Source organism: Triticum aestivum, chromosome 7A (genome assembly GCF_018294505.1).
Source record: "Triticum aestivum cultivar Chinese Spring chromosome 7A, IWGSC CS RefSeq v2.1, whole genome shotgun sequence".
NCBI classification, from domain to species: domain Eukaryota; kingdom Viridiplantae; phylum Streptophyta; class Magnoliopsida; order Poales; family Poaceae; genus Triticum; species Triticum aestivum.
In genome coordinates, this window is record NC_057812.1 from 493,398,580 (window position 1) to 493,411,005 (window position 12,426).

Below are 12,426 nucleotides of genomic sequence, written 5' to 3' on the forward strand. Positions count from 1 at the left end.
GGTTTTGTCGGAACCCGAAATCCGTCCGTCGATCCATGCTCCACCGCCTCCACGCTTTGTCCCCATGGTAGGTGTTGCTCCTCCGGCTAGGAAGACGGGCACCCATGACGGTGCTAGGGGGCTCAGAGCTTTCACCCCTGCCTTGCGACGAGTGCAGTGGCCGCGCAAGTTCAAGCCAGAGATGCCGCCTCGCTACGACGATGCGGTGGATCCATTGGCCTTCCTGCTGACATGCAAGGAGGCCGTCCTGGAAGCTGGAGGCGACGACAAGGTCATGGCCAACTGGTTCCCCATGGCCCTCGCTGGCGTGCCGCGCGCCTGGCTGCTCACCCTCCTAGCATCCTTAGTGGCGTCTTGGTAGGAGCTGCGCGGCCTCTTTGTCGCATGCTTTGCGGCACTAGCGCCCATCGCCGTCACATCCCTCCATGGCGGCTCACAAGCACTGCCCTCGGACCGCCACACCAAGCAGTTCTTCTGCCAGATCGGCGCCGCCTCCATGCAGCAAGGAGCTTCCCCAGGTTGGGCGGCGCCCAAGGCCGACCTCACCTTCGACTCGAGGGACCACCCCGTCGCCACCACTAGCTCGGGCGTGCTCCCAATGCTCTGCACGCCCACTATCTGCAACGTAGCCGTCACCAAGACCCTCATCGATGCAGGGCCAGCCTTAATGTTCTCTCCGTGGAAACTTTCGGCTTGCTTCATGTGCCGCATGAACGGCTTCGCCCCACCAAGTCCTTCTCCGAGGTCGGCGGCGGCTCCGCCAGCCCCTAGGCCAGATCCGCCTTCCTGTGACCTTCGACACCCACGAAAACTACCGCACCGAGCATATCGACTTCGACATCACCCGTATCGACCTCCCGTACAACACCATCCTTGGGTACTGCTACCTCTTGAGCATGCGTTGGTTTTCCCTTGAAGAGGAAAGGGTGATGCAGCTAAGTAGCGTAAGTATTTCCCTCAGTTTCTGAGAACCAAGCCAGTAGGAGGTAACACGCAAATCCATAGTACCCGCACAAACAAACAAGAACCTCACAACCAACACGATAAAGGGGTTGTCAATCCCTTCACGTCACTTACGAAAGTGAGATCTAATAGAGATAATAAGATAAATATTTTTGGTATTTTTATTGTATAGATTGGAAAATAAAGATTCCAAAATAAACAACGATAGAAATAACAAGTAGATAAGGAAAATAATATGATGGAAGATAGACCCGGGGGCCATATGTTTCACTAGTGGCTTCTCTCAAGATAGCAAATTCTACGATGGTGAACAAATTACTGTCGAGCAATTGATAGAAAAGTGCATAGTTGTGAGAATATCTAGGTATGATCATGTATATAGGCATCACGTCCGCGACAAGTAGACCGAAACAATTATGCATCTACTACTATTACTCCACGCATCGACCGCTATCTAGATGCATCTAGAGTATTAAGTTCATAAGAACAGAGTAACGCATTAGGCAAGATGACATGATGTAGAGGGATAAACTCAGGCAATATGATATAAACCCCATCTTTTTATCCTCGATGACAACAATACAATACGTGCCTTGCTGCCCCTGTTGTCACTGGGAAAGGACACCACAAGATTGAACCCAAAGCTAAGCACTTCTCCCATTGCAAGAAAGATCAATCTAGTAGGCCAAACCGACTTGATAATTCGAAGAGATTTGCAAAGATATTAAATCATGCATCAAAGAATTCAGAGAAGAATCAAATATTGTTCATAGATAAACTTGATCATAAACCCACAATTCATCGGATCTCGACAAACACACCACAAAAAGAATTAAATTAAATAGATCTCCAAGAGAATCGAGGAGAACTTTGTATTGAGATCCAAAGAGAGAGAAGAAGCCATCTTGCTAATAACTATGGACCCGAAGGTCTATGGTAAACTACTCACACATCATTGGAGAGGCTATGGTGTTGATGTAGAAGCCCTCCGTGATCGATTCCCCCTCCGGCGGAGCACCAGAAAAGGCCCCAAGATGGGATCTCACGGGTACAGAAGGTTGCGGCGGTGGAAATAAGGTTTCGTGGTGCTCTCGGATGTTTTCAGGGTATATGAGTATATATAGGCGAAAGAAGTAGGTCGGCAGAGCCACAAGGGGCCCATGAGGGTGGGGGCGCGCCCTCCTACCTCATGGCTGCCTCGTTTCTTCCTTGATGTCCACTCCAAGTCTTCTACATTGCGTTTGTTCCAAAAATAACTCTCCCTAAGGTTTCATTCCGTTTGGATTCCGTTTGATATTACTTTTCTGCGAAACACTGAAATAGGAAAAAAGCAACAATTTGCATTGGGCCTTTTGTTAGTAGGTTAGTCCCAAAAATAATATAAAAAGGTATATTAAAGCCCATTAAACATCCAAAACAGATAATATAATAGCATGGAACAATCAGAAATTATAGATGCATTCGAGACGTATCAAGCATCCCCAAGCTTAATTCCTGCTCGTCCTCGAGTAGGTAAATGATAAAAAAAAAATTTTGATGTGGAATGCTATCTAGTATAATTCTCAATGTAATTTTGTTTATTGTGGCATGAATGTTCAGATCCGAAAGATTCAAGAGAAAAGTTTAATATTGACATAAAAATAATAATACTTCAAGCATACTAACAAAGCAATCATGTCTTCTCAAAATAACCTAGCCAAAGAAAGTTATCCCTACAAAATCATATAGTCTGGCTATGCTCTATCTTCATCACACAAAATATTTAATCATGCACAACCCCGATGACAAGCCAAGCAATTGTTTCATACATTTGATGTTCTCAAACTTTTTCAATCTTCATGCAATATATTAGCATGAGCCATGGATATAGCACTATAGGTGGAATAGAATGGTGGTTGTGGAGAAGACAAAAAGGAGATGATAGTCTCACATCAACTAGGCGTATCAACGGGCTATGGAGATGCCCATCAATAGATATCAATGTGAGTGAGTAGGGATTGCCATGCAACGGATGCACTAGAGCTATAAGTCTATGAAAGATCAACAAAAGAAACTAAGTGGGTGTGCATCCAACTCACTTGCTCACGAAGACCTAGGGCATTTTGAGGAAGCCCATCATTGGAATATACAAGCCAAGTTCTATAAAGTAAAATTCCCACTAGCATATGAAAGTGACAACATAGGAGACTCTCTATCATGAAGATCATAGTGCTACTTTGAAGCACAAGTGTGGTAAAAGGATAGTAGCATTGCCGTTCTCTCTTTTCTCTCATTTTTTTATTTGGGCCATTTCCTCTTTTTTATGGCCTATTTTTTTCTCTCTTTTTTTAATTTTTCGTCCGGAGTCTCATCCCGACTTGTGGGGGAATCATAGTCTCCATCATCCTTTCCTCACTTGGGACAATGCTCTAATAATGATGATCATCACACTTTTATTTACTTACAACTCAAAAATTACAACTCAATGCTTAGAATAAAATATGACTCTATGTGAATGCCTCCGGCGGTGTACCGGGATATTCAATGAATCAAGAGTGACATGTATGAAAGAATTATGAAGGTGGCTTTGCCACAAATACGATGTCAACTACATGATCATGCAAAGCAATATGACAATGATGTAACATGTCATAATAAATGGGATGGTGGTAAGTTGCATGGCAATATATCTCGGAATGGCTATGGAAATGCCATAATAGATAGGTATGGTGGCTGTTTTGAGGAAGGTATATGGTGGGTGTATGGTACCGGCGAAAGTTGCGTGGTACTAGAGAGGCTAGCAATGGTGGAAAGGTGAGAGTGCGTATAATCCATGGACACAACATCAGTCATAAAGAACTCACATACTTATTGCAAAAATCTATTAGTTATCGAAACAAAGTACTATGCGCATGCTCCTAGGGGGTGGATTGGTAGGAAAATACCATCGCTCGTCCCCGACCGCCACTCATAAGGAAGACAATCAATAAATAAATCATGCTCCGACTTCATCACATAACGGTTCACCATACGTGCATGCTACGGGAATCACAAACTTTGGAACAACTATTTCTTAAATTCACAAATACTCAACTAGCATGACTCTAATATCACCATCCTCATATCTCAAAACAATCATCAAGTATCAAACTTCTCATAGTATTCAATGCACTTTATATGAAAGTTTTTATTATACCCATCTTGGCTGCCAATCATATTTGGACTAATTTTATTGCCAAAGAAAATTGCCATGCTGTTCTAAAAGACTCTCAAAATTATATAAGTGAAGCATGAGATATCAATAATTTCTATAAAATAAAACCACCACCGTGCTCTTAAAAAGATATAAGTGAAGCACTAGAGCAAAATTATCTAGCTCAAAAGATATAAGTGAAGCACATAGAGTATTCTAATAAATTCCGATTCATGTGTGTATCTACAAAAAGGTGTGTACAGCAAGGATGATTGTGGTAAACCAATAAGCAAAGACTCAACTCATACAAGACGCTCCAAGCAAGACATATATCATGTGGTGAATAAAAATATAGCCTCAAGTAAAGTTACCGATGGACGAAGACGAAAGAGGGGATGCCTTCTGGGGCATCCCCAAGCTTACGCTTTTGGTTGTCCTTGAATTTTACCTTGGGGTTCCATGGGCATCCCCAATCTTAGGCTCTTGCCATTCCTTATTCCAAAATCCATCAAATCTTTATCCAAAACTTGAAAACTTCACAATACAAAACTCAACAGAAAATCTCATGAGCTCCGTTAGTATAAGAAAATAAACCACCACTTCAAGGTACTGTAATGAAATCATTATTTATTTATATTGGTGTTAAACCTAATGTATTCCAACTTCTCTATGGTTCATACCCCCCGATACTAGCCATAGATTCATCAAAATAAGCAAACAACACACAAAAACAGAATATGTCAAAAACAGAACAATATGTAGTAATTTGTAGGTTTCGGATACTTATGTAACCCCAAAAATTCTTAAATAAATAGGTGGATGTAAGGAATTTGTCTATTAATCATCCTAAAAAAGAATCAACCTAATCGCACTCTCCAGTAAAAATTGGCAGCTAATCTCCCGAGCACTAAAGTTTTTGTTTTTTTACAGCAAGATCGCAAAGACTTCCCCCAAGTCTTCCCAAAGGTTCTACTTGGCAAAACCACTAATTAAAAACATAAAACCACATATAAACAGAAGCTATATGAATTATTTATTACTAAACAGGAACAAAAAGCAAGAAACAAAAATAAAATTGGGTTGCCTCCCAACAAGCGCTATCGTTTAACGCCCCTAGCTAGAAATTAAGATTTCAATGACGCTCACATGAAAGACAAGAATTGAAGCACAAAGAGAGCATCCTAAAACACGTGACAAACACATATAAGTCTAACATACTTCCTATGCATAGGCATCTTATAGGCAAACAAATTATCATAGCAAGCAAAAACTAGCATATGCAAGGAAGCGGAAAGAAACAATAGCAATCTCAACATAACGAGAGATAATTTAGTAACATGAAAATTTCTACAACCATATTTTCCTCTCTCATAATAATTACATGTAGGATCATAAGCAAATTCAACAATATAACTTTTACATAAAATTTTCTCTCCATGATCCACATGCATGCAAAGTTGACACTCTTCTGAAATAGTGGGATTAACATTAACTAAAGTCATGACCTCCCCAAACCCACTTTTATCCAAAACTTCATAAGATTGAACATTCTCCAAATATGTGGGCTCTAAAGTTGACACTCGTCCAAACCCACTTTCAATACTATTGCAAACATTATTATCAATCTCATATTCATCACGGGGCTTAAATAAATTTTCAAGATCATAAGAAGAATCGCCCAATCATGATCATTGCAACAAATAGTAGTCATAGCAAAACTAGCATCCCCAAGCTCGAGGTTTTGCATATGATTAACACGATTGACATTAAGAGAATTTATAATAACATCATTGCAATCATGCTTTTCATCGAAGGAACTGTCAAGTATGGGTGCAATAGCAACGATCTCATGTTCAACAGAATGAACTATAACAAATTCATCTTCATAAATATTGGCATCATGGCCACAAGAATAGCAAGCATCATGTTCATCAAGGGATATTTCAATCAAATCATCGGGATCATAATTATCTATAGATTCATGCATATCATTATTTTCTTCCAAAGCAGCGGTCATTCTTTCAATAAATTCTTTGACATAGACATTATGAGCATAGTTTTCATGGCAATATTTAAGTATGTCAAAATTCTCAGATTCGTAGAGAGTAATATCATACTTTTCAATAAAAGAAGCAACTTCATAAGCACCCTTAAAAGCAACAAATTCTTCAATTTGTTCGATATCGTAGTAACTATAAACACCCTTTGCAGAAGAAGAAAAGATTTCATTATCATTAAACTCATATAGGTAGGGGAGGTGTTCTTAGGGTTCTTAGAGCAACAAGTAAAATCATAAAATTCACAAAGATTCCAAGCATAACACAGAAATCTATTTATTTGATCCCATAAGAGTCTCCCTTTTTCAGACAAATGGTGACGCACAAAATGAGCATGCTCATCTAAAGATTTCCCATCAACTAGGCCAATTGGGGTTTCAGCACGAGCGCAAAGATGATCCAAGTAGAACACTTTAAGTGGATCCATATCAATAAATTTTTCGCAAACAAAGATGCAAGCAAATGGAAGGCACATGGAAACACAAACAAAGATACATACGGGAAGAAGGCGAAGAAAAGGAAAAGGTTTTCGAAAATCGTTTTAGAAGCGGGGGAGAGAAAAACGAGAGGCAAATGGCAAATAATGTAATGCGAGGGATAAGAGTTTGTGATGGGCACTTGGTATGTCTTGACTTGTGCGTAGATCTCCCCGGCAACGGCGCCAGAAATGGCTTGTTGACGGGAGATCAAATCTTGACTTGACTTGGTGCAACCTCCCTGGCAACGGCGCCAGAAATCCTTCTTGCTACCTCTTGAGCATGCGTTGGTTTTCCCTTGAAGAGGAAAGGGTGATGCAGCAAGGTAACGTAAGTATTTCCCTCAGTTTTTGAGAACCAAGGTATCAATGCAGTAGGAGGTAACGTGCAAGTACCAAGTACCTGCACAAGCAAACAAGAACCTCGCAACCAACATGATAAAGGGGTTGTCAATCCCTTCATGGTCACTTACGAAAGTGAGATCTGGTAGAGATAATAAGATAAATATTTTTGGTATTTTTATCGTATAGATTGGAAAATAAAAATTGCAAAATAAACAACGATAGAAATAGCAAGTAGATAGAAAAATAATATGATGGAAGATAGACCCGGGGGCCATAGGTTTCACTAGTGGCTTCTCTCAAGATAGCAAATTCTACGGTGGGTGAACAAATTACTGTCGAGCAATTGATAGAAAAGCGCATAGTTATGAGAATATCTAGGCATGATCATGTATATAGGCATCACGTCTGCAACAAGTAGACCGAAACGATTCTGCATCTAGTACTATTACTCCACACATCGCCGCTATCCAACATGCATCTAGAGTATTACGTTCATAGGAACAGAGTAACGCATTAGGCAAGATGACATGATGTAGAGGGATAAACTCAAGCAATATGATATAAACCCCATATTTTTATCCTTGATGGCAACAATACAATACGTGCCTTGCTGCCTCTGTTGTCACTGGGAAAGGACACCGCAAGATTGAACCCAAAGCTAAGCACTTCTCCCATTGCAAGAAAGATCAATCTAGTAGGCCAAACCAAACTGATAATTCTAAGAGACATGCAAATATATTAAATCATGCATAAAATAATTCAGAGAAGAATCAAATATTGTTCATAGATAATCTTGATCATAAACCCACAATTCATCGGATCTTGACAAACACACCGCAAAAATAATTACATCGAATAGATCTCCAAGAGAATTGAGAACTTTGTATTGACATCCAAAGAGAGAGAAGAAGCCATCTAGCTAAGAACTATGGACCCGAAGGTCTATGGTAAAATACTCACACATCATCGGAGAGGCTATGGTGTTGACGTAGAAGCCCTCCGTGATAGATTCCCCCTCCGATGGAGCGCTGGAAAAGGCCCCAAGATGGGATCTCACGGGTACAGAAGGTTGCGGCGGTGGAAATAGGGTTTCGTGGTGCTCTCAAATGTTTTCGGGGTATATGAGTATAGGCGAAAGAAGTAGGTCGGCGGTGCCACGAGCAGCCCATGAGGGTGGGGGGCGCGCCTACCCCCTGGGCGCATCGTCTTACCTCGTGGCCGCCTCGTTTCTTCCTTGACATCCACTCCAAGTCTCCTGGATTGCGTTTGTTCCAAGAATAACTCTCCCGAAGGTTTCATTCCGTTTGGATTCCGTTTGATATTCCTCTTCTGCGAAACACTGAAATAGGCAAAAAACAGCAATTTGCACTGGACCTTTGGTTAGTAGGTTAGTCCCAAAATAATATAAAAAGGTATATTAAAGCCCATTAAACATCCAAAACAGATAATATAATAGCATGGAACAGTAAAAAAATAAAGATAGGTCGGAGACGTATCAGGTACCTGGCCTTGGCCCTGTTCATGGCAGCTACCCATTCTGCTTATAACCTCATGAAGGTGCCAGGGAGCAATGGCGTCCTCACCGTGGCTGGAGACACCAAGGAGGCTCTTACGACACTCAAGCTTGCCTTCAGGGTCGCCGCGGCAGCATGCCCGTCCAACGAGGCCACTCCCGGAGCCAAGGAGGCCGCACTAGCAAAGGAGAAGAAGCAGTTGTTCACTCAAGATCGGGCAAGACGAAGCAAGTACCGGTCGAGGAAGGTGGACCCTCAGGAGCCACCTTCACTATAGGCGCCAACCTCGACCCAGATCAAGAGGAGGCATTGGTGAGGTTCCTACGCGCGAACAAGGAGGTATTCGCCTGGGAACCCAAGCAGCTGGTAGGGGTCCCGAGGGGGGTGATCGAGCATCACCTAAGGGTGTGCCCCAATGTGCGCACTGTGAAGCAGAAGGCGCGGCGGCAGTCCACGGAGAAGCAGTCCTTCATCGTCCAGGAGACGCGCAAGCTGGAAGCAGTAGGCGTCATTCGCGAGGTCTGGTACCCAGAGTGGCTGGCGAACCCCGTCGTCGTGCCAAAGAAAGGCGGAAAGGAGCGCATGTGTGTCGACTTCACCAACCTCAAAAAGGCCTACCCCCAAGACCCGTTCCCGCTTCCGCGCATCGACCAGATTGTTGACTCCACCGCCGAGTGCGACTTGCTGTGTTTCCTAGACGCATTCTCGGGCTACTACCAGATCAAGATGGCAGTGGAGGATGTGGAGAAGACGGCCTTCCTGACCCCATGCGGGGTGTACTGCTACACTTGCATGCTGTTCGGGCTGCGCAACACAGGTCCGACCTTCCAACGGCTAATGCACATCGCCCTAGGTCAGCAACTCAGGAGAAATGCTGAAGCCTACATCAAAGATATCATGGTAAAATCTCGGGAGGCAAGAACTTTGATTGAGGATCTGGAGGAGACCTTCGCAAGCCTGTGCCAGGTGGACCCACGGCTCAACCCGGAGAAGTGCGTGTTCGGTGTACCCTCCAGCAAACTACTGGGCTTCCTCGTGTCCCACAGGGGGATCGAGGCTAACCCGGAGAAGGTCAAGGCGATAGAAGACATGAGCCCACCACAAACTCTCAAGGAAATGCAAAAAGCTTGTGGGCTGCGTGACCTCACTAGGGCGCTTCATCTCCAAGCCGGGGGAGCGCGCCTTGCCATTCTTCAAGCTGATGAAGAAGAAGGGCATGTTCGAGTGGACCCCAAAGGCCGACTTGGCGTTTCAAGACCTCAAGAGATACCTGACCAGCCCTCCGGTGATGGTGCCACCTCGTCCCCTCGAGCCCCTAGTGCTTTACCTTGTCGCCACTCCCTACTCCGCCAGCGTGGCACTAGTGGCGGCCCGGGAAGAGCACCGGGCCAAGGGCCTGCTGCGCCGTGCCACACCTCTAGCCGGGGCGATACGGCACCGGGAGGATACCGCAGAGGCAGCGACAATGTCGACAAATGATCAGGCCTGGCAGGGCGGCATCCTCGAGCCTGTAGAGGTCCCAATGGATGACCAGGCTCCTAAGGTCCCATCACCTCAGGAGACGCCCCGACCTCCGGCAAACGTGGGCTCCATCGATGCTCCCGCCCTCGTCGAGCACCCAGTGTACTTTGTCAGCACAGTGCTGCGGGATGTGAGGGCGCAATACCCCATGCCATAAAAGCTTCTACTCGCACTCCTGGTGGCCTCACGTAAGCTGCGCCATTACTTCCAAGGCCACCCGATCAAAGTCGTGTCGGCTTACCCATTGGAGAGGGTGCCCCGGAGCCCTAATGCCGCGGGAAGGGTCGCCGAGTGGAATATCAAACTTCAAGCATTTTAGCTCGAGTTCAGCACAACCAGGGTCATCAAGGGGGCCGCCCTAACCAACTTCGTCGCTGAATGGACCGATGTCCTGGAACTTGAAGATGGTAGGAGCCCGTCTCTCTTGCCAGGAAGTGAAGCACCGGATGGTTGGATCATGTACTTCGACGATGCCTTCGTGCGCCAAGGCGCGGGGGCTAGAGCCGTGCTCATCTCGCCCACCCAAGATAAGCTCTTCTACGCCGTGCAGTTCTGCTTCCAGCGGGGCGAGAAGGTCTCCAACAACATTGCGGAGTATGAGGGGTTGACCGCCAGTCTCAAGGCAGCGGCGGCCTTGGGAGTGAAGAATCTCACCATCAAGGGCAATTCGCAGCTCCTCGCCAACTTCTCCAACAAGGTTTACGAACCAAGGGACGAGCACATAGAAGCGTACCTCGTGGAGGTGCATAAGATGGAGAAGCAATTCTTGGGCCTATAACTGCAGCACGTCCCACACGGCACCAACAGGGAGGCTGATGAAATCCCCAAGAGGGCATCAAGGCGGTTACCCCAAGAACCTGGTGTCTTCGAAGAGCAACTCTTCAAGCCTTCGGCGACCCCTGCGGCCGCAGAGACTACATCACCTCGAGAAGAACTCCCTCAGCCACCAGCCTCGGGAGTCCCCGCTTGCGGCCCGACCTCAGGAACGCGTCTGCTCCTGGCGCTCGAGCCTCCGAAGGGGTGCTGGACTGAGGAATACAAGGCGTATCTGGTGCATGGGACGCTGCTGGAGAAGGAGGAAGACGTGGAGTGTGTGGCCCGGCAGGCTATGGCATACTACATCCAGGACGGTGAGCTGTACAGAAAACGACCAAATGATGTTTCCTTGAGATGCATCTCTAAGGAGCAGGGGAGCGAGCTACTGGCCGACATACATGGTAGAGACTGTGGGCATCACTCCTCGTCGCGTACCCTGGTCGGCAAGGTGTTCCACAACGGGTTCTACTGGCCCACGACACTCAACGATGGGACCGAGCTGGTAAAGTCCTGCGAGGCCCGCCAATTCCACGCCAAGCAGATCCATCATCCAGCTTAGGGCCTCAAGACCATCCCTCTCTCGTGGCCATTCGTGGTTTGGGGGCTGGATATCCTAGGCCCATTCCCTCGAGTGCCTGGGGCTACCGCTACCTCTATGTTGCCATCGACAAGTTCACCAAATGGGCAGAGGTGGAGGCCATCCGCACCATCCTGGTCGGGTCCGCAGTTAAGTTCATCAATGGCCTCGTGAGCCGGTTCGGGGTCCCTAACTGCATCATCACCAACAAGGATTCTCAGTTCACTAGCAATCTCTTCAAGACATGTTGTGCTAACCTTGGAACGAAGATCTGCTACGCTTCGGTGGCACACCCCAGGACCAATGGCCAAGCTGAACATGCTAATGCGGAGGTCCTGAGAGGCCTCAAGACAAGGACCTTCAAGAAGAAGCTCAGGGCCTGCGGCAGGGGCTGGCACGGCGAGCTCCAGTCCGTGCTGTGGTCCATCCGCACCACCGCCACCAAGCCAACAGGCGAGACCCCTTTCTTCCTCCTCTACAGAGTAGAAGCGGTTCTCCCTCACGAGGTCAGGCATCGCTCCACGCGGGTCCTGGCGTTTGATGAGGCGCAGCAGGACGCCATGCGGGGGATCGACCTTATGATGGGGGAGGAACACCACCGTGAAGCCTCGCTCCGAGCGGGAAGATACCAGTAGGCGTTGCGATGGTACCACTGTCGCAGCGTCCGCTCCAGGACGCTCGAGGTTGGTGATCTCGTCCCGAGGAGGGTGCTCTCCAGGGAAGGGCTGCACAAGCTCTCGCCCATGTGGGAGGGCCCGTTTAGGATCGCCCGCGTCTCTAGGCCTAGCAGCGCGCGCCTGGAGATGGAGGACGGGATCCCCATACAGAACGCCTGGAACATCCAGCACCTCCGGAAGTTCTATCCATGAAGCAAGGCCCAGTGCCTGTGAAGGTCTCCTCTCGTGACACTCTCACGTAATGATGAGTGGGGCTGTACAGTGCCGCCCTCGGGCCTCGGGGACTCCCTCTCACGTCCTAGTGGCAGC